At 40.2% G+C, this 26840-nt stretch overlaps 1 protein-coding gene across 1 annotated transcript in view; it reads right to left on the reverse strand.

Moving 5' to 3' along the window:
* Positions 1 to 26840, reverse strand: part of mcm8 (minichromosome maintenance 8 homologous recombination repair factor) — a 194227-nt gene that overhangs the window by 42904 nt on the left and 124483 nt on the right. Inside the window, exon 6 of the mRNA XM_077614176.1 lies at positions 18870 to 19003. The gene's annotated coding sequence lies outside the window, so the exon portion shown is untranslated. The remainder of the gene's footprint in view (positions 1 to 18869; positions 19004 to 26840) is intronic.

A 26840-nucleotide genomic window follows, 5' to 3' on the forward strand; every position in this document is an offset into this window, starting at 1 on the left:
TGAGAAGTGTGACCTCCCCCCGGCTCCGATCCGTCAGCTTCATTTTGACCTTTTCCTCTCTATACATATACACAATATATCGCTTTGACACATGCACGCACACACACACCCACTCACGCTGATCGATATTGTGCACTGGAACAGGGTGGAAAAGGAAACACAGAACAAGTACTGACCCTATAAAAAGACACACAGTAAATGACCTTACAGAGTCAACATGGACATTCAAGATACTGTATAAGCACACACACACGAACCTTGTGTCCGGAGGGAATCACAAGCATTTGTGTTGGTCTTTCACACTGCTGAGCTCCCTTCAAGCGGGATAGTAAATAGATGGCATGCACCAAGGTGGATGGACACGTTCAAGGTGTTCTTTGATTATAGGCCTCGGGCTTTTAGAAAGCATTCTGGTCTATTTGTCTTTACCTCCGTTTGCTGGTGAATCCCTAAAGTTTTACAGAGAAATGTGTAGTCTGTGGGCCTGCGATTTGAGGGCTGTCCATCAAAACTCACTTCACCTGCCATGGGAAATTGTATTTGCAATTTTGTTAACAAAACCGTTGGAAGTGCAAAGAGAAATTGCTTCTTTCGTTTGATTGGTGGTAGCATGACCATGGTGTCTGTAAGCAATAAAGCACATGTGTCAAAGTGGCGGCCCAGGGGCCAAATCTGGCCCGCCACATCATTTTGTGTGGCCTGGGAAAGTAAATCATGAGTGCCGACTTTCTGTTTTAGGATCAAATTAAAATGAAGAGTATAGATGTATATTAAATTTCCTGATTTTCCCCCTTTTTAATCAATAATTGTATTTTTGTAATTATTTTTTTAGTGTTTTTAGTTCAAAAATCATTTAGTAAAATCTAAAAATATATATAAAAAGCTAAAATAAACTTTGTTTTAGATCTATAAAAACGGAATATTCAGGGCTTTTAATCCAGTTCTTTTAATCCATTTATAAAAAAATCTAAATATTATATCTAAAATGGTCCGGCCCACATGAAATCGATTTGACGTTAACGCGGCCAGTGAACCAACCAGAGTCTGACACTAAAGGATGAAATTTAACGTGTAACACAGGTAACCTTACACTAAAAACACAGTGATCTGCCTTTATCTAAATGTCTTCATCCCTCCGTCCTTCCATTTTGACATATTTTATTTTACCCAAGTGCATGAGTTTGGGGCCTACGTGCTGATGCGAAAAAAAGAAGTGAAGCAGTCGGTGATTTGCTGCCGCTTACATCATAAAGGACTTGAAAATGAGTGAACAAAAATAAGGACGATGCCAAAAACTCCTGCTCTAGACGTCCTTTGAACTTTTTTCCTGGTATGCCACCTAACATCTATCTGCTCATTGAAAAATCTGTCCATCTCTTGGTCCAACCATCCGCCCGTCTACCTTACAGTTTTTCCTTATCTGTCTACCGTCTATCCATTTTTCTGGTTGTCTATCATCAGCCATATCCAACTATTATCTATCCATTCATCCAGCACCGCTCACTTATCGATTTGTCGTCTATCTCCAAAACAGGCTAACAATTCACATCTCTCTTCTGAGCTGTTTTTCCATCAACTGTAGAAAAAGCTTTCACACTATTTAAAAAAAAAACTAACAAAAAAAGCCACATTGATCCTATTTACTCACCCCCTACTCTTTCTTCCCGGGCTGTAATCCATCAAGGATCAAGGGGGATAAAATTCTGCATGAATTATATTAACTTCCCCTCTTTTTTGCCCCAGCTATCATCAGAAAAAATGACTTCCTCCGTTCTCCAGTCGCACAAACGTGTGTGCACCCAGCTCCTCTAACATAATGAAAGGCGCCTAAAGCAAAGCATATCTAAAGAAGTTTCAACAGTAAAATATCTGCCATTAAGACTTTAACCTCAAATGTATGACGTCGCACTGTAATCCGACATACTTGACAATCACTCTGTCAAACATATATTTTAACACCCTCAATCACTTTCACACATGGAAAAACATACCCAAACACGCAGGATGGAGGCCAGGACCAGAGTCAGGAATCATGCAGTTTAATTAATTACTGTCCAGAAGTGGGCAAGGTCGGTACGAAGAACCTTCCAGAGGTCGCGACCTGTCTGTCCGTCTGCTGTCTCCCGTGAAGGCCTCAGCTGTCTCCCTAAAAAAGTGCAACGCCACCTGTTGAACCACCTGTCACCCCCTTTCTAACTTTCTCTACCCTATGGGGGCAGTGCAACTTTCTACATGGTCATTGCTCTGTGGAAGCCGAAATGCAATTCCATTCAATTTTTGCATTGTCGGATGATTTTTAAGATTTTTTTTCTTCTGACCGCGCTTTGATGACGCACTCTTCCCCACAAAGGACTTTGATTAGAGTTTGAGTTCCCACTGTTTCTCCACTTGCGACTAAAAGACTTTCGACTGCCACTCGATCGCATGCATGTTGATTTCTTATTGTGCCTGAAAGTCACAGGCGGCATCATCAAAGAGTCTTTCCTATTCTTTTATCTAAGCGTGACGGATAATTTTTTGAACGCTCCCTAGTCTCCGTTCAAGTGTTTGTTCAGCCTCTCCTCTCGAACGAGAAGCTTCTTAGCGACGTCGCGGGCAAGCGGCCATATGGAACCGGTGTGCTTTTTAATTAATCAAAGTGTCACTCGGTGATGAGGGTTATGAGGTGGCGCGTGATGGAGTGCCTTGCTCTCGATGGCGTTTTTTTAACACTCTATTATCAAGAGGGGAACAACGCAAACGTTCTTAATTTAAGTAAAATGTGCAATTTCAACATGCAGAATATTAAAACTACTGTATTTTCATGACTATACGGCGCATCGTATTTTTATCCCCAGTGTCAATAACGAGTGCTATTTCTGTATTTTACACACACAAAAGACACACCGTTTTTATAGACGCAGCCAAGCATGGCAAAACATACACCAGCTTAAACATACACGCTACACCCACACGCTAAAAACACGTTTTTAAAAAGGCAACGGAAGCCAAACTGAGTTCGGTTGTACTTTATTTAGCCATTCTACAATGTACTCACGTCATCATCACCCACAAATCCATCAAAGTCCTCATTTTCTGAGTTTTATACGTTCATCCAGGCGGCCACAATCCATTCGCAAATAGTAGCTAGCTAGTAGCTAGCGTAACTTTTCCAAGGCTGCTTTCCATGCTTTGTCAAGCTGTGTTGATGTCGATGTATACAGGCCACAATCCATTGGATGTATTGACAAAATAACTACATATCCCAGCAGTCATTGTACAGTACTTTTTCTACAGGGAAAATAGCAGAGTCGGGGGCTGCTTGGCGTAGTTGTGAGAGCTGTAGAGGATGGTGTACCCTATCGACTGATTTATTCTATTTAATCGAGATAACAATTTTAGTATTGGTCCATATATAAAGTACACTGGATTATAAGGTGCCCTGTCTATTTTGGAGAAAATGTAAGACTTTTATGTGCGCCTTATAGTCGTGAAAATACGGTAATTGCATCTAAAAGTTGTACTGTCACCTTATTTGATCCATTCCAAATAATACATTTAGTGAAGCAGCATGAAGCCTAACATTGAAGCCAATTGCCAAATTTTCGATTTAGCTTGGGTGTTCCGAATGACACCAAAAATCAATCTAATGCTTCCGTTCTATCTAAAACTAATTCAAGCTTGTTAGGCTTTGCAAACAATTCAGGTAAAGTCGGATATATAGCGAGTATCAACGGAAAAGAATCAGGAACAACACTAATTGAGTCACTCGAGCACACTTAGTTAAGTGCAATACGCTCAGCGCTGATATTTCTGATGTTTCTCCTCCCTCGCAAGCTCCTCCAACGCCTCGGGAGTTATAATATATAAAGCCGACCTCGCAGGAATGGAGCTCATCTCCAAGAGAGTAATTACTTTGCGCACTTTAACAAGGTCGCAGCACGCTCATTGACGACCATGAAAGAGTTGCAAAAAGTCAAACTGCGCCACAATTTCATTCGCGCAACCCTTTTGTATTCGTGTGCTATTAGTGATTGGGTGATTCATGTTGTTTAAAATAAATTGAGGTTATTCACCCTACTGGCTGAATGGCCTATTCGTATATTATTTTCAAATCAACACTAAAGTCCATGATTATAATGGATGACTGTGAATATAAACAAAATGATTACAGTTAATTTAAAAAAAATGAATGCGTGTTTTTAAAGAAAAAAAATTAATAATGTGTTCACGATGATGAATCCACAATAAATATTTGAACCAAAAAATGTTGGTCTTGTATTGGTAATGGCAGTTCTTGAGATTTATCAACTCGGTATCCAATTATTACCACGTTGTGCACATTATCATTGCAAAAACTTTTTGGGCCAATGGTCCATCTTATTTAGTCAATATTTAAAGCCCCTTCCATAACAAATGTGATATTATAAACGTCAAATGTAAATTATTCAATGCCAGTAAGACTCAAATTTATAATAGAAGGACTTCTAGAAGTTAAATAGAACACGTGTTTTAAGTGTGACTCTTCAGGACCACATGGTCTCTCTCCAAGACCCAATTAGAAGCGGGAGGATAGCTGCAGGGCGGATTGTGCAAGAATTCACCACGGGAGGAAGTTGAAAGGCATCGCCGCAGGTTACGCGACGCTCCGTTGACGTTGGGCCGCTGCTTCGTCACCGGATTACGTAAAAGTTGCTTCATTATTCGACACGCAATTGATATGAACGAGAACACGCTAAAAGGGAGCAATGGCAGAAGGGAAAGGGCTTGATATCACCCAAAACATTACATCGAATAATAAAAAAAAGAGGCTCGGCTCCTACTTTTGAAAGTTTGTCTTCATTTCTATACCGGGTGAACTCATAAAAACGGATACTATATACATTCAGTCATTTTGTGTACTGCTCATCCTCACAAGGGTTAATTCTTTCAGAGTTAAAAGCATTTGAGTGTAAGCCCCTTAAAGCAGTCATTGTGTGTCTACGTGCTATTTTAACAGGGATCTTACAGGCTGTCAGTGGCTGGAAACGCAACAAGACGAATGGGGGCGAGCACGGGTTCCAGCCCCGAGCAACACGCGAGCCTGATAGATGGGTGAAAGCTGATTTTAAAAACGTCTGTGGTTATTGATGACTGGCCGTCGGCGCTAAAAATACATTGCAGTCGGTGGCCATCTCAACGCGAAAACACACACACAATCACAAAAACTCCAAAATCTTATCCCCTCTGCCTCGTTGCCACATTGTCGACGTTCAATCCCGATGGTGTTTGGTTGATTCGGACCAAACAAATAACCGAAACGCCATCGCACAAGTCCTAGAACAAAAAATTTCGACCACCAAAGAGCACTTTGAAATGCGTTCAAGTCTGGCTGTTTGCTTTTAAATGAGTGCCTACTGGAACTGCTTTTGCTTTTTGTAGAAATCCTGCTAAATCCAGGCAGAATAGGCCGCCAAGATTCACACACAAAGAACGCTTTGGCTCAGTTTATTCGGGTTTGCCCGTGTGTTTCAAAAAGGAACAAGGTCACTTTGAATGGCTTTCGTTGTCACACCCCATCTTAGACAGTTACACCATTTCCGCACTCCCGCACACGTCTTTGTAAGTCGCACACACTCTGCATGGAGACACACGCACACGCCGTTAAGGAGCATAGGTTAATCGTTGAACTGTGAACGCTTGGGTGAACTCTTGACTGTTCTTAACAAAGCTCCCCATCAGATTTCAATTCCTGCGTGACTTGTATGCCCTCCTGCTGTCACTTTTTCTCTCCTTTTTATCCTCCTTTTCCCCGTCTTCCTGTTCTGCAAGCCTGATTTAGCTACACTAGCATGGAATGCAAATGATATGCTTTTAGGTTGGACCGAGTGGGGAAAAGTTCTTCATTGACAATAGACGTCGAATTCAATTGAATTAGAAGGGGCTCCCAATCAAAATGAATTGGGTGTGTGTTGTTGTCAATGGCAGCCAATGAGTTAAGCGAGGTCATGTGTTGCTTGTATTTTCAAGCTAATTGGTTGTATTGGGCGAAATTTTGGTCCCAATTTTGTTTACCGTATTTTGACGACTATAAGGCGCACTTAAGTCTTAAATTTTCTCCAAAATAGACAGAGCGCCTTATAATCCAGTGTGCTTTATATATGGACCAATACTAAAATTGTTATCAAGATAAAATAAAATAAATCAGTCGATAGGGTACACCATCCTCTACAGCTCTCACAACTACGGCAAGCAGCCCCCGACTCTACTATTTTTCCCGTAGAAAAAGTACTGCGCAGTGACTGCTGGGATATCTGGTTCTTTTGTCAATACACCCAATGGATTGTGGCCTGGACATCGACATCAACACAGCTTTACAAAGCATGGAAGGCAGCGTTGGAATAGTTACGCTAGCTACTAGATAGCTACTATTTGCGAACGGATTGTGGCCGCCTGGACGAACGTATAAAACTCAGCGTTTTTGATGACTCATTTGGACAATTGTTCAATTCGGACACAGAAAATGAGGACTTTAATGGATTTGTGGGTGATTATGACGTGAGTACATTGTAAAATGGCTAAATAAAGTACAACCGAACTCAGTTTTGCTTCCGTTGCCTTTTTAAAAACGTGTTTTTAGCGTGTGGGTGTAGCGTGTATGTTTAAGCTGGTGCATGTTTTGCCATGCCTGGCTGCGTCTATAAAAACGGTGCGTCCTTTGTGTGTAAAATACTGAAATAGCACTCATTACTAACACTGTGGCTAGAAATACGATATATATACAATCTCACAATTTTCATAAACATGCCAAATAAGTTGATTCTGAAAACCTTGATTTTTTGCCTTCAGTCGGTTTTACAGTACATGCAAAATGTAATAGGATCGTTACATTCAATAACTGTGATGAGCTGAAATACTTTCTGTTTTCGTTCATTTGAGAGCATTTCCTACTGGTAGACAGTGGAATTACATTAAAAAAATGAAAGGCAGATAACTATAAAGTAAGAATTAACAAGATTCTGATTTAATGCATTCATTTTAGATTTAAGGGATTGAATAATCAAACCCCAAAAGGCGTCAAACAATAAATTCCAAAACATTTTTGCCACTGCTACGTCATTCGAGGCAAATGAGCATAATTAAAGGATTAAGCACAAATTGTGCGGAAGAACAACCTAATCATCTGTCATAAAGATGCATGAAGCACTCTTGCTCATAAAAACGTGTGCGTGTAGCACATTGTGAACATATTGCCGGTAAAGTGGGTCGAAGTGTTGAGGCAGAGAAAGCCAATTATCCCCCTGTCCTCCTCCTCCTCATCATCCCCCTGCGAGGCCTGTCTTTAATTATCAACTTTTTATAACTCTGATTTTAATGATGCGGCCTTCTGTCTGCGTCGCTCCATCTGTGCCGCGACGACTGTTTTATAATAAGACTTCCTTTCAGCGTCCCGTTGGTGACGACTGCCGCCGAAAGACAAAAACTCAGATCTGCGACTATTGCGCTCTGAAACGTGTCACTCACGGATAAAAATGGAAATGAAATGCCGCTAAACTTTTTACAGTCTGATGAACGCGGATGATATTTGTTTCCATTTTACGTACGATTGTTTTGAGTCAATTTTACAAGTGATTATGCTCGATTAGAGGTGCTTTCAAACAGGTAGCGTCAAATGGGAAATGTCATTTGCCGGTTCCAGTTGGCTGGAGACAACAAATGCAACGTTATTTGTGTGTTTGTCTGTGTGAGAGAAAAAAAAATGCGGGTCGGAAATATTATCAATTTTAGTTGGGTAAATCTGCCATCTAAAAAAATAGGATTGAGCAGTTTCAGCACCACGTTTCAGCACCACGGACAGCGACATACATTCAGCCCTGTTTCATGGTGGAAAAGAATGGTCGCTGCCACCGCTCCCACTTCAAATGGAGAGAACATCTACCCTCATGAATGGTAGCCACTCAGTCAAAAGTGAGATTATATTGCCATGAAGCTCTCCTAACGTTTTAAATAAAGAAGATATCAATTCATAGCTCCTAAAATATTTCCCAGTCAAGTTATTGCGGGTTATCAGCCTGTTGCCCGGCAACCGACTCTGCTCTCTTTTTGTCGTGACCTGGGAGGACGAGAAGAGCACCAACGTCCTGTCCCTCCAGGGATTACAGCACGTCTATGGCTAAATGACACGTTCTTTTGTTTTCGAAATGATGTAATTTTATCATTACGACTGCCACTTTTTGAATACCGCAATTCTCAACTATCTAAAACTATAAAATTCTGTCTCTGTCTGTCCTCGGAAACATACAAGAAGATGGCTTGATTTCTTTTTTAGCGAGCTGCAGGTTGCTGATAGACGGCCGGTGGTCTGCATGCGTTTGCGTGGTTTATGAAAGAGAGTGGCAAAGTGTTGGAAGTGTCTCCGTCGGCGCTCGCAAGCCATTTGGAGCTCGTTCAGTCTCAATTTGGCAGCGGGAAAACCAACGCGAGGAAGACAAACAATGACGGATGAAGAGAAGCGCACAAAACAGATGAAGGCACCGCCGAGGCAGATGCCATTTTTGGATTTTCCGCCACACCTTTTATATCCTCATTTCATTAGGCGGGAATATTACATGCATACATCAAGTGTCCTCGCTATACTGTGTGCCAAACCATACGAATGGAGTTATAGATCTTTTCATAATGTTCCTAAACGCAAGAAGCCATGTTACAAATGTGAATGAGTTACCACAGTTGTCTTAAATTGACAGTACTATATGTCCAAATAATGTTAATTGCTAGATGCCCAGTACAAATAAACTCGTTTATAATTCTATTAGCTAACTAATCATACTAAATCTAAAGAAGTAAAAATGCAAATATATAGATGCAGACTGTAGGACTCAGGAGTATCCTTTTTTTCTTGAGTACTCTTGAAAATATAATAGTAACCATAGAGACAACATAAATTCCGAATGGCCTTCCTGCAACAACCAATATTTTAAAAGACTGGCGTACATATGTCTGTGGTTAAATAACAGCAAAAGTACAGACATGCAATCCCTTTTAAATGCAAGTACAGCCATTGGTTAGATTTGATCGTGTATTGTAGTGGAGGAATATAAACAGAATGGAAACAATTTAGAATTAAATTCATTCAAAAATGAATATACAAGAGCCCATATTGTCATCTCTCAAAAACAAATCCACATTTTGCCGTGTTCCTCTTAAGGGGAGACAGTGCTGAGAGGCTTTTTAAAATGCAAAAACAAAAACAAACAGGAGAGTTACCTGAACTCCCCACACCTCGCCCAATAAGTGACCCCTCGGACCCCCACCAGACCTATACTTTGCAGCCTCCATGCTGTGAGGGTAGCAGGTGATTGTAGGGACATTGCCTCCTTCAACCCTGACATAACCTCATGTTGCCTCGTTATCAACACACTGCATTATTCATTGCAGCACACGCAGACACACACCCACACACACACACACACACACACACACACGGACAGGCCAGGCAGGCTAGATAGCAAAAATGACCAACTGGAGGGACAAAAATGTTACAGACCGTATAATATAGCAGATTAAAAATGGAAATGGAAAGATGTATTTAGTGATAGGGTCTCAGTTGAATTACTTCTATGACCATAATTCTGTCAATGTTAGTAGACGCACAATTTAATCCAAATACTGAAAATTGTGTTTTGGGGATGTAGTTAGTTGCATTCTTCATTCTAATTAGTGTGCTCTGCTGTGTGTGTTAAATTGTTAAAATAAACAGGTTGTTGCTTGCTGCCTTTTAAACAGCTCAACACTTGCTGTCTACATGACACGCCATACACACACACACACAAACAAAAAGCGGTCCTAATTGTACTCCCTCCAACAGGATAGGGAAAATTGGCCACCTGAAGGCAACTCTCACCCACTCGTTCCCTCCAACCTGGCCTCTTCCTCATCGCTCCTGACTTACATCATGTTCACTTTCGCACTTGTCTCAATATTTGTTCTTCCTCTGGTTGTGTTTACCTGGCGTATTCTTTGCTACACCGAATCCGCTGTGAGCGGGAGTGGACCATTTTTAAAATGGATCGTTTCTTGAGATAACAGTTGAACTTGACTTTGATGAAATGCCTTTTTTTAAATTATAATAATCATGTAAAATTTTTACATTACAAATCATACCAAATGACACTCCTATTGGTGGCTCAATATGACAAATAAAGGCTATGTAAGGCTACGTTTTGGGAGTAACAATCACACACTGATGAAGACCAATCAATTACTTCCAAACACACACATGACATTACCTCACTTTTAATCCTGCGTATGATAGTTTAGCTAATTAACTGCAAGTCTTATGGTGTAAATATCCCTTTATCTCAGCAGTTTTCTTATAAAATTTTCTGGGTGCGCTTTACCACCAGATATGCCTTATAAGTAGTCTGAAGATGATGGTTATTGCAGTATGGAAGGAGCATCCAACCTTTTGACCTTTTCTCCTCCATTCAACTGACAGCTTGTCTCAGCATTGATGACAGCAACAACACTGTCATCTTGTTTTTTTATTTTCCTAATCCAGCGAATATGCTTATTTTGTATCTCGCAGCCTGTGTTTGGATCCGTCGGCGGGACGCGGCAGCCAAGCGATGAGTCACATTCAGCGACTTGGCCTTCATCTTCCCCCGCTTCTTCCTTCCTCTTTTGCTAGCCTCCTTTTCCGTTTAAAGTCCTGACTTCTGTGCCAACAACTTATGCCGTGGTATCGCCAATTCTACTTCGGTACAGTAAATGATGTTCTGCTTTATTTCATTAATTTATCTCATACCTCATTGTTTTCCACTGATCCAGAACAACGTGAAAGGTGGACAAAAGGTGAGTGTGGACGGAGTGGGCTTTGTGCGAATGTACTAAAGAAGCAGGACAGTTTCCCCCACACGTCACAAATGATCACACAGTAGCATTGTGCGAATGGGATTGCAGCTTTTACGAGTTCTTTCTCCATGCAGGTGTCAGACATTGTAATCTCATCCAGTTCACCTCATCATCTTCCTATTATACACAGCGCGCTCAAATGGGCCTTTGGAATTCTAATGCGTCCATTAACGGGCCGCCACACAATGAGCTACGGGAAACTGGAAGAAAAAGCGCCGGGAGTTGAGAGGGGTGATGGCCGAGGAGACAATGTTAGTCTGGGATGGCGACTACGTGAATGAGTCATGTGGGTTCAGAACACTGCACCGCTTCGCTATCAATGGTAAGCTACGGGATGTCTTTTGATAGTTGCAGCAAATTGCTTAAATAAATAAAAAAATGGTTTCAACTCAGCGACAGTTTTGAAAAAAGTGTTAAAATAGTGGCTGTTTCAGTTGGGGGATTGAATTAATTGTGGATAAATATGGGGAAATGTAGTCTATTCACAAAATAGTGACATCATCAGGCATCTTGCCATCTTTTTGTCTTGGCAGGCCTGCTTTTAAAAATACAAGCAGGGCAGCAACAGAACATGACGAATCCATTAAATACCAAAGCATTATGGGTGTTATTTAGTGTTTCAAATGCTATTTTTAAGATAATAATAATAATCGGACATAAGCCCTGTCGTCATCATCAACAACAAAAGCCTAATTGTCATAATTGTCAAGATGGAGTCAATCATTACCCGAGATTGTGATGCAAACTTGATTTAAGTGTGAATATTGTGCTGTGACATCGATGTTTGTCACCCTACCTTAATAGAAGAAATAAAACAGGAGGAAAACAAACACCAATTCAATTGATGAATTCTCGTTTTGTCACTTTGACTGCTAATTATGTGCCAATGAGCTTTTGTGTCGGCTGTGCTGGAGAAAAAAGAGCTCAGATGAAGATGAAGCGATGGCAGGTCACGACAGACAAACACAACAAACACAAAAGGAAGGCCATCCATCTTCATTTCCTTTTTCATCTTCATTGTGAATTTATGATAAAAACCAGCTCCAAGAAAGGTGCTTTAAATATTAAGTTTCTTGCGGAATATTCATAAAGAACTGGCTTCACCTTAAGAAAACTGTCCTTTTTGTTCCCAAAATACGATTACTTTTCCAAACTTTACCATGAAATTTACCAGAAACAAGCAACATCTAATGACAATGCATATGAATCCTATTCCTATTGGACAATTTCATTATTGTGCTGGTTTGCAGTGTGCATTTTGCAATTTTACAAACAGTTTTGTGTACCTCTCTAAAAGCACCTGATGGAACAATCAACCCAAGGACAAGGCGGCAAAATAGGTCAAACACTCAACCACCCACAGGCAATTGAAAAAGAGCAAGCATCCACACACACATGCACAAATATACACATACATTACTTAAACAAACACACCCATACAATACCAAAACACACAACACCTCCAGTGTCAATCAGGGGAGGAATTGCCTGCAGCAGACACATTTTCCATGAATAAAAGCACTTTCTTACCGCTCATATTTACCGCACACACAATCACGTAAAACACACCTTGTTGAATGCTATTTATGTGAGTTTTTGTTGTTTCCTTATTGATGTTGAAGTATTGTAGGAAACTGACTACTAGAAAAAAAAGAACTTATTTTCAAACCTGAAGTCTAGACTTAAAATCTCTAGACAAATGCACATGGAACCATAATTTGAGAACCATGTTTTGGAACAAAGGAACCGAAATTCAATGCGACGGTGAAAGTGAACAAATAAAGTATTTTTCTGAGAGCACAGCTGGCATTCTATCCTTACATCCTCCTTTTGGCATCAGTAATCAGATGCGGCTGTGTCTGCATCTGAACATAACAGATGAAGAAATAAACATAAATTTAGGTATAGTCTGTGTGGAGAAATTACTTTTCTTCTTCCTGCGCCGTCCAGCGGTTTCAAGCAAGTTTTGTTTGTTAATTTAAGGAGGAAAACAGCAAGGTATCTAAAAAAAACCCACCTGGAGGCTGTCAGCTACAAGACAGATGTTGCCAATTTTTCTATACCAAACGTGCCACAAACTTCTTTGACGCCAAATTGGAAGCTAAAAAATTATGTTAAATAATAACCATGTCAATCAAACAAGGACTAATATTTCCAAATGCTCTGTTATCTTATTTTTCTTTTTTTTTAGCATGTGGACTTGAAAAAAAAACAAGTTTGAGTGTGTAAACACATTTAGATAAGTACACTCCATATACAAACAGCATAGAACAAACTTTTGCCAAAGATATACGACACTTCATTTTGGTTATTAGAAAATTGGCATGAAATATATTCCAAGTTCTCTCCTAATAGTGATTTTAGCATTTTTATCCAAGTGCCTTTCTCCTCCATCACGGCCCTAAGCATTCTACCCCGCTGATTTTCTCCAGGAAGAAAGACTACCAGTAGAAGCAACAAAGTTCATCTCCATTTTCTTCGCTAATGGATCTCAACCAATGTGCTGATTTCAGCAAAAAACTGCCAGATAAAGTGAATGGACCAAAGTGTTTTTTTTGTATACACGGTACATCTACAAGATAAAGATCCCCCGATTTAGCAGCGTGAAAGGGCCACGCTTTGTTCCATGATGGCAGGAACAGATTTCCCGTAAATAAAATATAAGGCGCCACCGCCGTCACCGCCGCCGTCGCCACCTCGCTTTGCGCATGGCGTCACACGGCAGCGCGCCGACGACAAAGCGGACGCCGCTTGGCCACTCAAACAAAAAGTGCTGACACTTCAGATGCGCAGGTGCATCCAAAGATCTTTTTTTAGGGACTTTGCTGATGTCTACACTCTACTGCCATCTTCTTGGGGACAACAATGCTCTTTGACCCGTTTTAGAGCAAAAGGGCCATTTAATATTTGATTGGGATTTATTTTGGTTCTGATTGGATTGTAGCCTGTCATCAAAATGGGAGCAGAATCAAGAGAGTGGAACATTGACTTGAGAAAGTTCACTTTACTTTCTTCTGGTTGTAAAGAACCTTTGCGATCGGAAACTTTGGGGACAACAGTCCAGGTTTTACAACCTGAAACTTCCTGGTATGAAGTCAATTTTTCTGTATGTTCTTGCTTGCAAAATTTATTTTTTTGCGTGCAACATAATCGTTGATTTTCCAAGAGAGTATTTTTCAGTACATGATCTCTTCCCAAGTTCCCAACCAGGTTCTGGTAGGGGAACAAGATGGAAAATACTTCCTAAAGGTTTCCTACAGATACTTCAAAAGTCTCCCTGATGGAAATCCTACAGGTTTTGACTGTAACTGAATCTCTCCATCTCAGGATTATTTTTTTCCTCCTTGGCAAACAGCACAACTTTCATATTTTTCGCAAAATCCCTCAGAATCTTCATTGTGCTTTCCACCTCCAGAACCTTCCATTCACTCTTTCCATCATTATCTTTGTACTGTTAGACAACCTATCATTCAGTCTGTCAATTGGTACAGTTACTATGACAAAAAAGGATGATGTCCATCATGAAAAGCACCTCCCACCCCCTGCATGAGTCTGTGGAGTCCCTCCAAAGCTCTTTTAGCAATAGACTGCGGCACCCTCATTGCAGGAAGGAGCGCTTCCGCAGATTCTTCCTCACATCAGCTGTCAGGCTCTTTAACAAAAAAATGGCTGAGTGTTAAGACCTACCGTATGCATGCATGTACATCTATGTGTATGTATGTATATATGTGCTTATATATATATATGTATGTGTATGTATGTATATATGTGTATGTACACATGTGTGTATATGTATGTATATTTCAGCAACACGCTTATTTATTTATATATGTATTCATGTATTTATTAATTAACTTACTTATTACCTATCTATTTATGTCTAAAATGCTGTTCTTATTTCTGCATCCTCACCCTCTTGCTACTGTGACAACAAAATTTCCCGAATACGGGATGAATAAAGTTATCCAATCCAATCCAAAACAATGCAAATATGGTCACTGTTTAAGAAAAAATGACAAAGATCAAGATCTACGCCAACCAACTGGCATTCCGTTTACATCACATCCAAAAACCAATGCAATTATGGTCACCGTTTAAGAGATAATGACAAAGATCAAGATCCAGATACATCCCATCCAATTATAAACCCCCTTATTCATTCACTCATGAATGCATTCAGTATGTTGTCTCTCTAAACAATCAGGTCAAAAGACCACATATGGGAATAAAATCTTCCCAAAATGGAACATATTGTGCATCCACAGTTTCTTTCCAGGACCGGCATGTATATTTCATCCCACAGAGAATCTGCGTCCAGGGAGCCGGTGGGTAAGTGGAGGCTAGAGATGGGTGGGCGGTGACAAAGTGTATTCATAATTCAAGAAAAGTCTCATCTTGGGAAAAGGACAGGCTTGACCGAAGGGACTCGCATTCATATTTCAACACATACTTAATAAAACAGCAAAACAGCCAAGTTTGGGGACATGTAGCCAAGAGGCTAACTGATGACTCTTGGGGAGGGGAGCTGAGGGATTGGGGGGTCTTCCGTAAATGGGCATTAGGGACACTTTTATTGAAGGAAAGAGAGCGAGCATGCATATTTGATCAGGAGGGGGGTGACTAACAGGTGGCTATCATCACATGTGCATCTTCGCCACTTAGGAAGGCAGCTGAGTGCACTCTGTTAGGAGAAACTTGATAAGCGGCTCTTTGGGTACAGATGCATTCTTGGTAATATTTATAGGCAGCCATTAGACGCCTGGTCATTAGTTTGCGGGACAGTTTACGGGCTTCTTTTACATGCGTGAGCCGTTCTTTCTGGAGCTTAGTATCACGGAGTTGTCGAGTGCAGTGACGTTATTTGAATTCTTTTTTGTGCTTCATAAAAGATTCGAGTCGGCGCAACGGCAAGTGTTGTTCTTTGGTTTCTGATCTAATTGAAATTTGCCCTCCCAAAAATATACTTATACTCCAGCACGACTTAAATATATATATATATATATATATATATATATATATATATATATATATATATATATATATATATATATATATATATATATATATATATATATATATATATATATATATATATATATATATTTTGCTACATTGTGCATTGGTTGGCTGGTGCGACTTATATTCCGAAAAATACGGTAAGAGTAGTAGTTGTTATTTTTAATTGTAGTTGCTGCAATAGTGAGGAATTGTGGTAGTCCTAATAGCGTAGTAGTTGGTGTTACGTTAGTTGTAATGGTTGTGCTTTATTTTAGCTGAGCTAAAATTGCTATAAGATATGGACTTTTAGTTATAGTCATAGTTTCCGCAGTGGTAGAACTATTAAAAGTAACAAAACCTAGATTTTCCTTGCAGTGGTGGAAAGGTTGTGGCTTTAGTTCTTTGCAGAATGACATCCATAGTAGTTCCCAAGTATAAAGTGCCCTTAAGATCTAATTAGTGGCACAGAGGCAGCAGCGGCAGAAAGGTGAACACAGGTAAATCAGGACAAGAATCCCCGGTGGTGTCTCCCCGCCTGCGACCCAAACAAAAGTGTCCTAACGACGATTTAACATTTGGGCATGCTGGCATCGCGCTAACGAGGTGCCGCGTCACCGCTCGGGGCCAAAAGTGACAAGAGGCTCTGTAAATCAATCGGCTCGCTAGCTCGTTGCCGTAACGAGCCGCGGGGAGCTGCGCTTTTGTTCCCAGGAAGACGAAAATGGCTCTTCCGTGTTATGGTCCGGGCGCGGTAATTAGCGGCCGGAGCCGCGGTTGACAGAAGCCACGCTATGAGGTAACATATATCCTTTTATAATTAGGAATTACTTTCTGATTCTTTTGTTTATTTACTTCTCTTTTCTATGAATAAAAAATACACATCAAGAAACACCTATTTTTCCGGAAAAGTAGGTTTTTAAATTTTAAAAAAAGTATAATCCTCAGGAAAAAACTTTTTTTTTAAAACTTTAAATCTTTTGACAACACATTTGCAAATCTTGTTAGGAAATTAAAACTAAAAATGTGCAAATCCGGTCACTCGTATCTCAAGACATTTTCCACTCTTACTGTCTTAAAAACTAAAAATACAAACATAAAATTTGCTTCCAAAAAGTGTGACTGAGTTATAACATTACAATTGATTTTCTTCATTAAATATTCCTTTTCATGAAAATATTTTTTCCCATTTTACCATGAAATATTAATTCAGTTTCAAGTCCTTTCTGCGCCAAACCACCAATTCATACAGCAATCACTAAAAAAAAGCGAGAACCAAATATTCTCCTTTGCATTTATCTTGGGGGGAAAAATTTTCATTCAATGCTCTGCCAAAACCACACTGCCTCTCAGTATGTATGCGCGCGTGCATGCGTTAATCCCACTCGCAACGCTGCAAATTGAGGGGATGCATGAAACACGTCCACCGGGTCGCTTCTTCACGGCCGTGTTAGTCGCTGTGACCAAACAGGATATCGCAGCAGCCCCACCGGGGGCGCACTCACAGGAAAACGCCTCTCGTTTACATATCAGAAAAAGTTACGGTCACGCTTAAGTCAACTTTGCATTTAACTCCTTGGCCGCCACTGATAACGACAGAGGTCAAAATAAAAAAATGATCCATTTAAAATACCAGAAACTCAATCAGAAATCTTCAAATGTGATCTTTGACATTTGGCATTTTTTGCTATAATTCTCATATTCTGTGCTTTTTTAAAATTGCACAGGTTAACCAGTGCTGGCTAATTAGCATCCTAATTAGTGTTATACACTATCCTAATGGAATCACAGCTCCACATTCGTGACCTTGTGGGCCTCATAGGAAAGTTATTGCAGCAGTAATGTCTTTTTAATAGAATCATCTTAATACAGTAAACCCTCAAATATCGCGGTTAATGTAGACCAGACATGGCCGCGATAATCGAAAAATAGCGAAGTAGGGTCACCACTATTAAAATATATATATAGTACTTCAGTAGCAAGAGTGGCTTCCCCTTATGAGTTTTAGCATGGATTTTCACATTTTTATAAAGTTAAAAAAATAAATAAATATATGTATATATTTTTTAATTCATAAAAATGTGAAAATCCATGTTGAAACTCGTAAGGCGAAGCCACTCTTGCTCCTAGGGCTCAGCACTGAAGTTTAAAGAAAAAATAATAATAATTAAAAGCAGAAAAAAATTGCGAAGTATAGCGAATTCACAATAAATGAAGTTGCAATAATCAAGGATTACCGTATTGGCATTGTAGAAGGAAAACTGTTGGGAAAATAATGATGAAAGGCCTTCGGGGGTGGCCTTGGTAGAACTATGCCAGTCAATTTATTTAATAACATCATGTGGATATTACATGCGTGTGTTTGTCTTGTTGATGTTGTGAGAATGGACTGCAGTCAAATGAAATATCATTAAAACTCATGTCGGTATAAAGTGGAGGGAATCGAGAGAGATGCGTCACGTTATCTGCGAATCCAAGCATGTGCAGATGTGCGCGTGCGGAGGAATGCAGATGAGCGGCGTGCTGTGATGTGGCCGCGGGGTCGTGACGAGGCGTCGCACAGAACTAACTCGGCACATAATGAGTGATGCTTATCGGCAGGCGCATGCATACACTTACTTTACTCGCATACTTTAGGACACTTTGAACTTCAGAGGCATCAACATTTCTGAGGGCATTTTCTAAGGCCTTGACCTGCTTAAAAGTACCACGAGGTGTGGGCAATACTTTTCTCTTTAACAGTAATCCCTCGAATATCGCGGTTAATGTAGATCAGGCATGGCCGCGATAAAGGAAAAATCGCAAAGTAGGATCAGCCCCATAATTACTACCACAATACATGTTTTCACGCAGAGTTGTACAGAAATACAAGTACAATTATCAAAAAGTGTATATTTATAGATTATTACAGCTATAAACATATCAAAAGATTGCAAAGGATTAATATCTAAATAAAATCTATTTATAGGTAAGAAGGTAAATACTTTAAATACTGTACTCACAGTCAAAATAGTTCCTCTCCGCTTCATGTAAATCCCAAAAACAGGTTAATGGGAGTTTTAGTTCAAGTCCTTTGTCATCTTGTGGTCTTGGGTCCATTGTTCACAATATCCGAGGGATTACTGCTCTAGATTTTCTGTTTCAAAGTGAAAAGTTGAAAAGCATTTAGTTAAAATAAACAAGCAAGGTGTTGCCTTTTAACATAAATTTTTAATATAGCTTTTGTGATCTCACTTCTTGAGGAAACCTTTACATTTCAATGGTCAATTGTGGCAGGAGCTAAAACTTGTTTTTCATGTAATACGTTTGGTTCACCGTGCTTAATTATAAAATTGCATTAAAACAATGTTCTAAAACTGCAAAAATCTGTATAATCCAATCAGGATGGGCATTTTATTTCTCCCTTGAATTTGAGGAAAAGCCGCCTGACTTCGCAACCCTTTCGAGGATGGGCGGTATGGAAGATAAATGAATGAATTTGAGGACATTTAAGATCCAAAGAAGGCGAGATCACACATTTTTGCAATAATATAAATCCTCTACCATTGATAGCAATAGACTCCAGCTTGTTATTTCTGTCTGTCTTTTATGCCTCATCTCTTCAATAAACTCATTTACCACTTTGGCTTTCTGCAAAAATGTGCACTTTGGTGGCTGCGCGTTTGTTATCAAGCATCTATTGTGCAGTTAGCACATTTTCACATCTCTTTGAAGATAAATAAAAAAAATCAAAAAACTAAAACAGTACAACAAAAACCAACAAGCTGCCTGCTGTTGCATGCATCACCCCATCAAGGTGGCTTGTAGCTAATTGAATAGCGCCGCTGGTGTAAACACGCAGAGGAATGTTTTTTTTTTTTTTTTTTTTTTTTTTTTTCACGTGCAAAAGACTCCCTGTGAAATTGATTTGGAAAAATTCAACAAAAACATATCGTAAAAGTCAAAAGCAAGATGTGAAAGCATAATTAAACAGGGCAGGTTCAAGTGTATGAGAAGACCCCCTGCCCATGTGATGGAATAAATAACATCCCATGGTGTTCATTAATTCTACACCAAATTAAACTGGACATCTTTTTATTGAATTCATTTCTCTTTCGTGTCTGCTCCACCTAAAGAAACGTGGAAATGAACTACGACCAAGGACACAACTGATATGTTCTTTCAGCTTATTTTTTAAAAATTCCGCCTTTGCAATATTCATAAACACAATATCAACGTATTGATATAACGCTTAAAACACGATGAATAATAAATCATCCCTGTGAAATATTGATGAAAATGAAGGTCAGAAAGGAAATTAGCTTCGCATTGAGGAAATTGTTGTGAATTTGTGGGTGTTGAATGCCCTAGATATGATCATTCACAGTCATGAAGTGACTGAATTGAACGTCTATCACCGTCAACTGCATGAATGAGTTCAGCATACCATCTCAAAACATTGAGTACTTCACACAATGAAATTTCCCAAATACGGGATGAATAAAGTTATCCAATCCAACCCAATCCAATCTCAGCATGTGACTAAACAGGGCAACCATGGGAGATAAACTGGGCGACAATCTACACCCCCTTTTTCACCAGGCCTCTGATTTGGGTGGCCTTCTGTGTCCGTCAGATGATCCAATAAGTGCGTCGGCGTGAGTTTAGAAAGGCTTATACTTGAAAACATATTCTTTCAAAAACACATTTTTGGTTTGTTAGTTCTTCTACTGAGTCCCATTTTGATTATTTTCCTCTTAGGGCCCAAATATTTGTGTGTGAAGGGGCTGTTTGTATGGGTGTGTCTGGTCACATTTCATGCCTACGTATATGTGCATGGGCAAAAAGCCATTGTCCTCAAAGGTGCATTGATGTGCTGGTGTAGGGCGCAATCTAAATGGAGATGCTTCCTTTTAGCGTGAGAAAACAAAGGCACACACGCGTGTGAACCATACACATTCACACACATCTACCTATTATTGCAGCCCTCTCGCCCGCCTAAGACTGTGGGCTGTATTTATGACTCCATCGAAACATACACAGGCTATGAATAGTCACTAAACAGAAATATGAGCCAATCTAAAGTTTATATTCATGTGCGTCACAGTGTGTTTGTGTCCCTGCTTTGCTCCGTCCGTGGGATCCGTACCACTTCATGAAGTCCACGGGGGTGCTGGAGTCTTAAATTAAAAAACTGGTAAGATACATTTTAAATGTATTCCGTGTGTGCATCACGCTGTAGCCAGAGAAATTGTGGTGACAACAAAGGAACACAGCTGTGCTCTTTTCAAAGCCTTAAGGTTACCACAATGACACCAATGACTGGTAAAACCCTCCATCCACTTTCATCTGCACTACAGACAGCTGAATCACACGCAACAAAGGCAAAGTTCACAGTGAAGGCTGTTTCTTTTTGCGCCTTTAATCAGCAAGTCGAATGATTAATGCGAACCAAACTGGGAGCTCGTCGTCTCTCTTGACGGACAATGTGGTCAAACACCACAATTACGTGATGCATATCTTCAAAAATATATTTACCGAAAGGAAAGACTGAATATCTAGAAATAATGAGTTAGCATCCGTCATAGTCTAGCAATCAATTCAGTCAAAAATATTCTTGACACCACCGTTGTGCATTCGTCAATCTGGTGATCATGACCTGGCAACCGATTTTAAGCGGGAAGTCTGGTAGATATAGCAAATGACCGCACTAGAACTGTGAATGCTTTCCTAATGCTAATAAGTCCAGAATGGGTGATTATGCCAATCAATAGTGTAACTAATCAGTATTTTGTTTGACCATTACACATCCATCGAAACCGTTCAAGCTACGCCTATCGCGCTTCAACATTCAAAGCAGGAATCTCATAGCAGACGCGCGGGACAGCATAATAACCTTCATCGTGTCCCGTTTCATTTAATAAATAGCTTGTTTATTTTCCTCAGAGGCCAGCGCAGCTCATTAGCGATTCTTCATGCGGGATGTCAATTATTAATCCGCTCATTTCGTTGGCCGCTCGCTATTAGAATGCGCGATGCGTGGCAACACTCGTGTGGACGGCGCGCTGAGAACAAACGTTTCCTATTCAGGACGCTTTTGCCCTTGTGAGCTAGTGCAACAAGAGATGGATTTACAAAGAAACAACCAGTGGTGGGAGACACTCAGGCTAGCAGAAGTGACCTACTTTATCAAAAATACAATTGCACAAATTCTATTACCGGAGGAAGACTAAATATTGTGTTTCTCTAGGTAATCACAAGTACAAAAAAAGAAAATACAAAAGACACAGGAAAAGAGTAACCCTCTGATTTATTAACTAGTCTTGCTTCTTTTGGGACGACAGTAACCTCAGCCCAGTGTTTCCTGTCGTTGCAAATCAGATGTGCACAACCATCAGGGTGAATATTGCAACTGAATTGCAAATTCTCAAAAGCTGTCTGTAACTGATAGTGAAATTTTCTAAATCCAAATGCTTGGCAAAGTAAAAGGAAATTCAGACACTATCATTTAGTTAACGGAGTTCAAATTGACCTGGCATCTATCTTCAATGGTGATTAGCAGAATATTCAATGTCCCCACCTTTGTAAGTAGTTTCAACAACTATTTCTAACAGTTATCGCACTGTAAATTTAAGAGTAAAACCACTCTCGTTTAATTCATGAGGAACATTGAGTCTTACTGACTTAGTTACAAGGTAACCAAAAAAGTTATTTTTGATTGAATGAAGTTGAAAGATATAGCAATTACATATACTGTGAGGCATTTTCTTTTGTCCCTTAAAACAGACAAAACATTTTGGCTTACCTTGCACCTGGTATGAACTTTCATCTAGGATATTTACATGTTTTTATTTCGGTTTTCATTGAAACCCAGATTGGATTAAGGCTTGTTGTCATGTACCAACTGATGGTTTGGTATTCCATATAAGGATTAATTTGGACTTGCGTGGGAAGTTTCACAGAAGCGGAACACACCAGACCAGACAAATGTACAATGTAGGCTCGATGTATGAAATGTACACTCTTACAGATTGCATTACGCGGTGCTGTGATCATGCATTACTTCACATGTAGTCACTGAAGGAAATCTAAATGATTTAAAAACATTGCATTACAGTTGAGCACTGGGCTTTAAGATATCAAAGAAGGTAGGCCCTCCAAACAAACCGACACTCATCACCGCCAACCTGCCGTGTCTTTGAATTGAAAAGCAAGCTTCACTAACAAGCCGAACGAGAGCCTTTGGCGTCCGAGCACGAAGGCGGCGTCGAAGGTTGGAGGAATGCATTTTCTTAGTCGTCAATCCACTTAACAAACAGTTTTCAAAGAGCTAGATCAAGCTGGTGGTTTTTGATGTTTTTTTAACAATATTTGATGTTGTTAAAATCTTGAGTGACAGACTAAAGGTTCAGCAGTGTCGGCAACCAAAGAGAAACGGCGCTGACAGCTGGAGAAAGAGAAGATAGCTTTTTCGAAAAGGTCCATAGACCTTTTCACAATGTTTGTAAACAACAGTGACCAAGTTCTCCCTGATGGCAGAAAGTGATTGACTAGGTCTACAGATGACCTAAAGCGAAAACAATAGAGTGTACTTGTATATTGTGACTGGTCTGTTAAAAATAAGTAAATAAAAAAACTCAAATGAAGCCAGAGAAATAGACAAGCCATTAGACAGGACGGACGGTGTAATCACAACAAGCCTGAAAACCTCTCAGGGATGCAATCATTGAACAAATAACTGAAAGATAAACAGCCAACTGTGTGGGAAGCGGCAACTCTACCCTGGTGCGAATCAGCATTCCTTTTAGAGCCCAAGTGAAGCACATTTGTAGCCCCCTTAGGCTTCTAGTTGACCAGTTTCACAGCATCAGCGAGCCAGCGTTGCCGCAGCAGTGGCTAATAGTTTTAGCATGGCGAGCGTCGTCCATTCGTGACACGTTGCAACATTGATCGTGTGTTTTTGTTGTTAGTTGTCACAGAGTGAAGCAACTAAATGGGGCCACAAACGGATTCCTGAAAATGATTTCAAATGTTCAGGTGATTGCTTGTAGATAGCTTGGTGTGTGCATCTGTGTGTCTGATGGCATAACTAAACTACGGAATGGACCACAAACAGAACTTTAAAAGCAGACCCCCATTTACAAGATGTTTGACCAATAGCTAAATCGCCACACACGTTCCACCGTCACAGTTTTCCAATCATCATTGGAACTGTTCACTCAGTGTGTACAAGTGTGATCACGTTTGCGTGTATCTTTTTTCTTGTCTGGCCTTACAAAAGATCGATTGGTGTCTGCCACGTTAAGAATGTGAAGGTGTGAGTCACCACCAGAACGTCAAGTTGAAGGCGACCTTTATCCTGGCATGTAATAACCTTGTGGTAGCAGAAAGGACTGATGGGTAATGGAGTTGGCTCAGTCTCAGGACTCATTACAAAGACACAAAGGGAAAATGGTGGACGAGCATCTTTAAAGGGCAACAGTATGGCCTCTTTCACAAGGTCAAATACCTCATACAAAAGACTGCTATCCACGCCGCCCGTATTCCGTGGTTCTACCGCAGACGAAACGTATGTTCCGGTGTTCAGGCCACTGAAATTTGCTTCAGAAAAGTCCACATTTGGCAGATTGTGGGCAAAATGAGGCTAATTGTAAAACATGATGGCGAGTTTGTGGACTAATCCGAGATGTCCAGACACACCGTCATCTGTCAGTGCAAATAAGTCGACTGCGGACGCACGCCGGGACAACAGGCGTCGCTTTAATTGCAGGTGTAAAGGGAAACATCAGGCCACCGATGTCACATAGAAATAATTATACGATAACTTTTAATTTCCCCCGAGAAGTCATTATGCCGCCGCGCCCCGCTGCACATCCATCCGCCCCTTCTCGACATCTTCATGACACTCCTCTTTCTCATCCTCCTCCATCGTTGGGCGAGCTCGACGCTATCCGTCTTCGGCTCGCCGGGGTGCGAGCACCCTCCCCTCCAGCTGCCCCCGCCGTGATGTCATTTATCCTACTTACACTGTTGCCATGGCGCCCCCCTGGAGCTAATGGCACCGTGGGTAAACAGAGTTCCGTTTGACTGCGGATTCATCAATAAAAACACACTTAATGGGAAAGTGGTGGAAACTCACACATAGACACGCGTACAGGTACATATGGGATTGTTTGTGGATTGGCGCGGAAATTATTGTAGGAGAGACGATCCCATGGGAAGGTCGAAATATTGAAAAATCCTTCAACTTCTGTTCTCATGTCTTTCTTATAATCTGACATACGTATGAGAATCTTGTATTTGTATGTAATATGATTTACGCAAGATTACGATCCCTCCCACTATCGCCGTCAATGACAGCCAATGAGCAAATGAAGTGTGTTTTTCCAATGAAACTTGATAAACACACAACAAACACAAATTGCCTTCACCTAAGCAAATGTCCAACAACAATTTCAAGTGTTCACTTAACCTATTACACATGATTTTGTAAACATCAAACACAATTTACAGCAAGCTGACAGGCAATTTAAATCTTCAACGAAACAGACAAGCTTAATTTTGGAAACACGAGGCGAAAACAATTTCAACTTGGAGTCCCCAATTGACCCGAGTGGCGTACTTCCGTGCACATCAAACACAATTTAGCATCTTGTAAACATCTATTCCTGGCATGTGAAAGGATGAAGGATGGAGCACGTTATCATTGTTTATTGCATGGCTATCACATCTAAATGTGAATCAGCGAGCAGCCATCCATCAATCAGTCAAAATGAAAATGATGCCAGGAGGAGGAGGGACCAAAAGGAAAAGAACAGCCTGCATGACAGGAGAAGAAGAATGACGAGTCGCCGTGCGGACCGGGATGACGAACAGAGAGGTCGCGGGAAGATGAATGGCAGCTCTCAAGCGCCTGCACTTGTTTGCCTTTCATTTGACAAATGCAGAAAAAAATCTCAAGAGCGACAAAGCGAAAAACATGCAAGAGGAGAGAACATGTTGCTCCTGCATGATTCCATATCATGAAGGCATGTCAATGTGTTGCTTTTAGAGAAAAAAAATAGTCTAAATGCCATGCTCTATTGCTTGGAAAACATTTCAGGATAAAGCTGCATGTCAATGGGGATGGATTGCGTTATCTACTATCAAAAAATGTAATGGCACGTTGATTCAAAATTGGATTATTATTTTTAAATAGAGTGTAACTGAGGACGTGCTGTTGTTCAATCTGCTCCATTACAAATGACCGGGATCAATAGGTAGGCTACAGTAAATTATGAATCTAAAAAAGTAAACAGGCATGACGTTAGGCCCAAGTCACATTCTGCCTGAAAAAAAGTGCTGAGCCAGGTAGTAATTACCACTACATTTATAAACATAGCCAAGCTAGTGAAGTAACCCTAACCCTGTGTGTTCTGGATTACAAGTTGATTTTTTTTTAAATTCATGGTAAGACTGGCCCAGTCATACAAAACATTTGTTTTGTAACAAGACCCTAAAATGTCCTATCAGTTCGCCCCAAATTTATGTTTTTTTTTTTTTTTTTTTTACATTAATGCCACTTTAAATATTTTTTTTACTCCAACCTTTAAAAGAAGTGGCCAAAGAAAGAGAACATGGCCCAGATCGAGAAGGAAAAAACTAATGATATGGTCAAAGGCAAGACCCACTCCAATTCACACGAATGCACTCAAAGTGGTGGTTGTCAATATTTCATAGACAGTTCCATATGTAGTCATATGTATTTTTTTGATTTTTCTATAAAACACAATAGTACATGTGCACTGTAAATATTATATTTAAGTCACATGGCAGCTTGACAGCTTGCATCAATCTGGAAATGTTATTTCAGCGGACGTCTATGTTTCCATAAATATTGACAGGTTAGTTGCTTTTTTTGTGTGTAACCTCAAAAGTGGCTATTTAAGGAAACAGCTGTCAAATTTCACACAATTTTATGAGATTGTGGCTAAAATGCTTTGAGTTTTGTATAC

This window comes from Stigmatopora argus, chromosome 11 (genome assembly GCF_051989625.1).
Source record: "Stigmatopora argus isolate UIUO_Sarg chromosome 11, RoL_Sarg_1.0, whole genome shotgun sequence".
Lineage (NCBI taxonomy): Eukaryota > Metazoa > Chordata > Actinopteri > Syngnathiformes > Syngnathidae > Stigmatopora > Stigmatopora argus.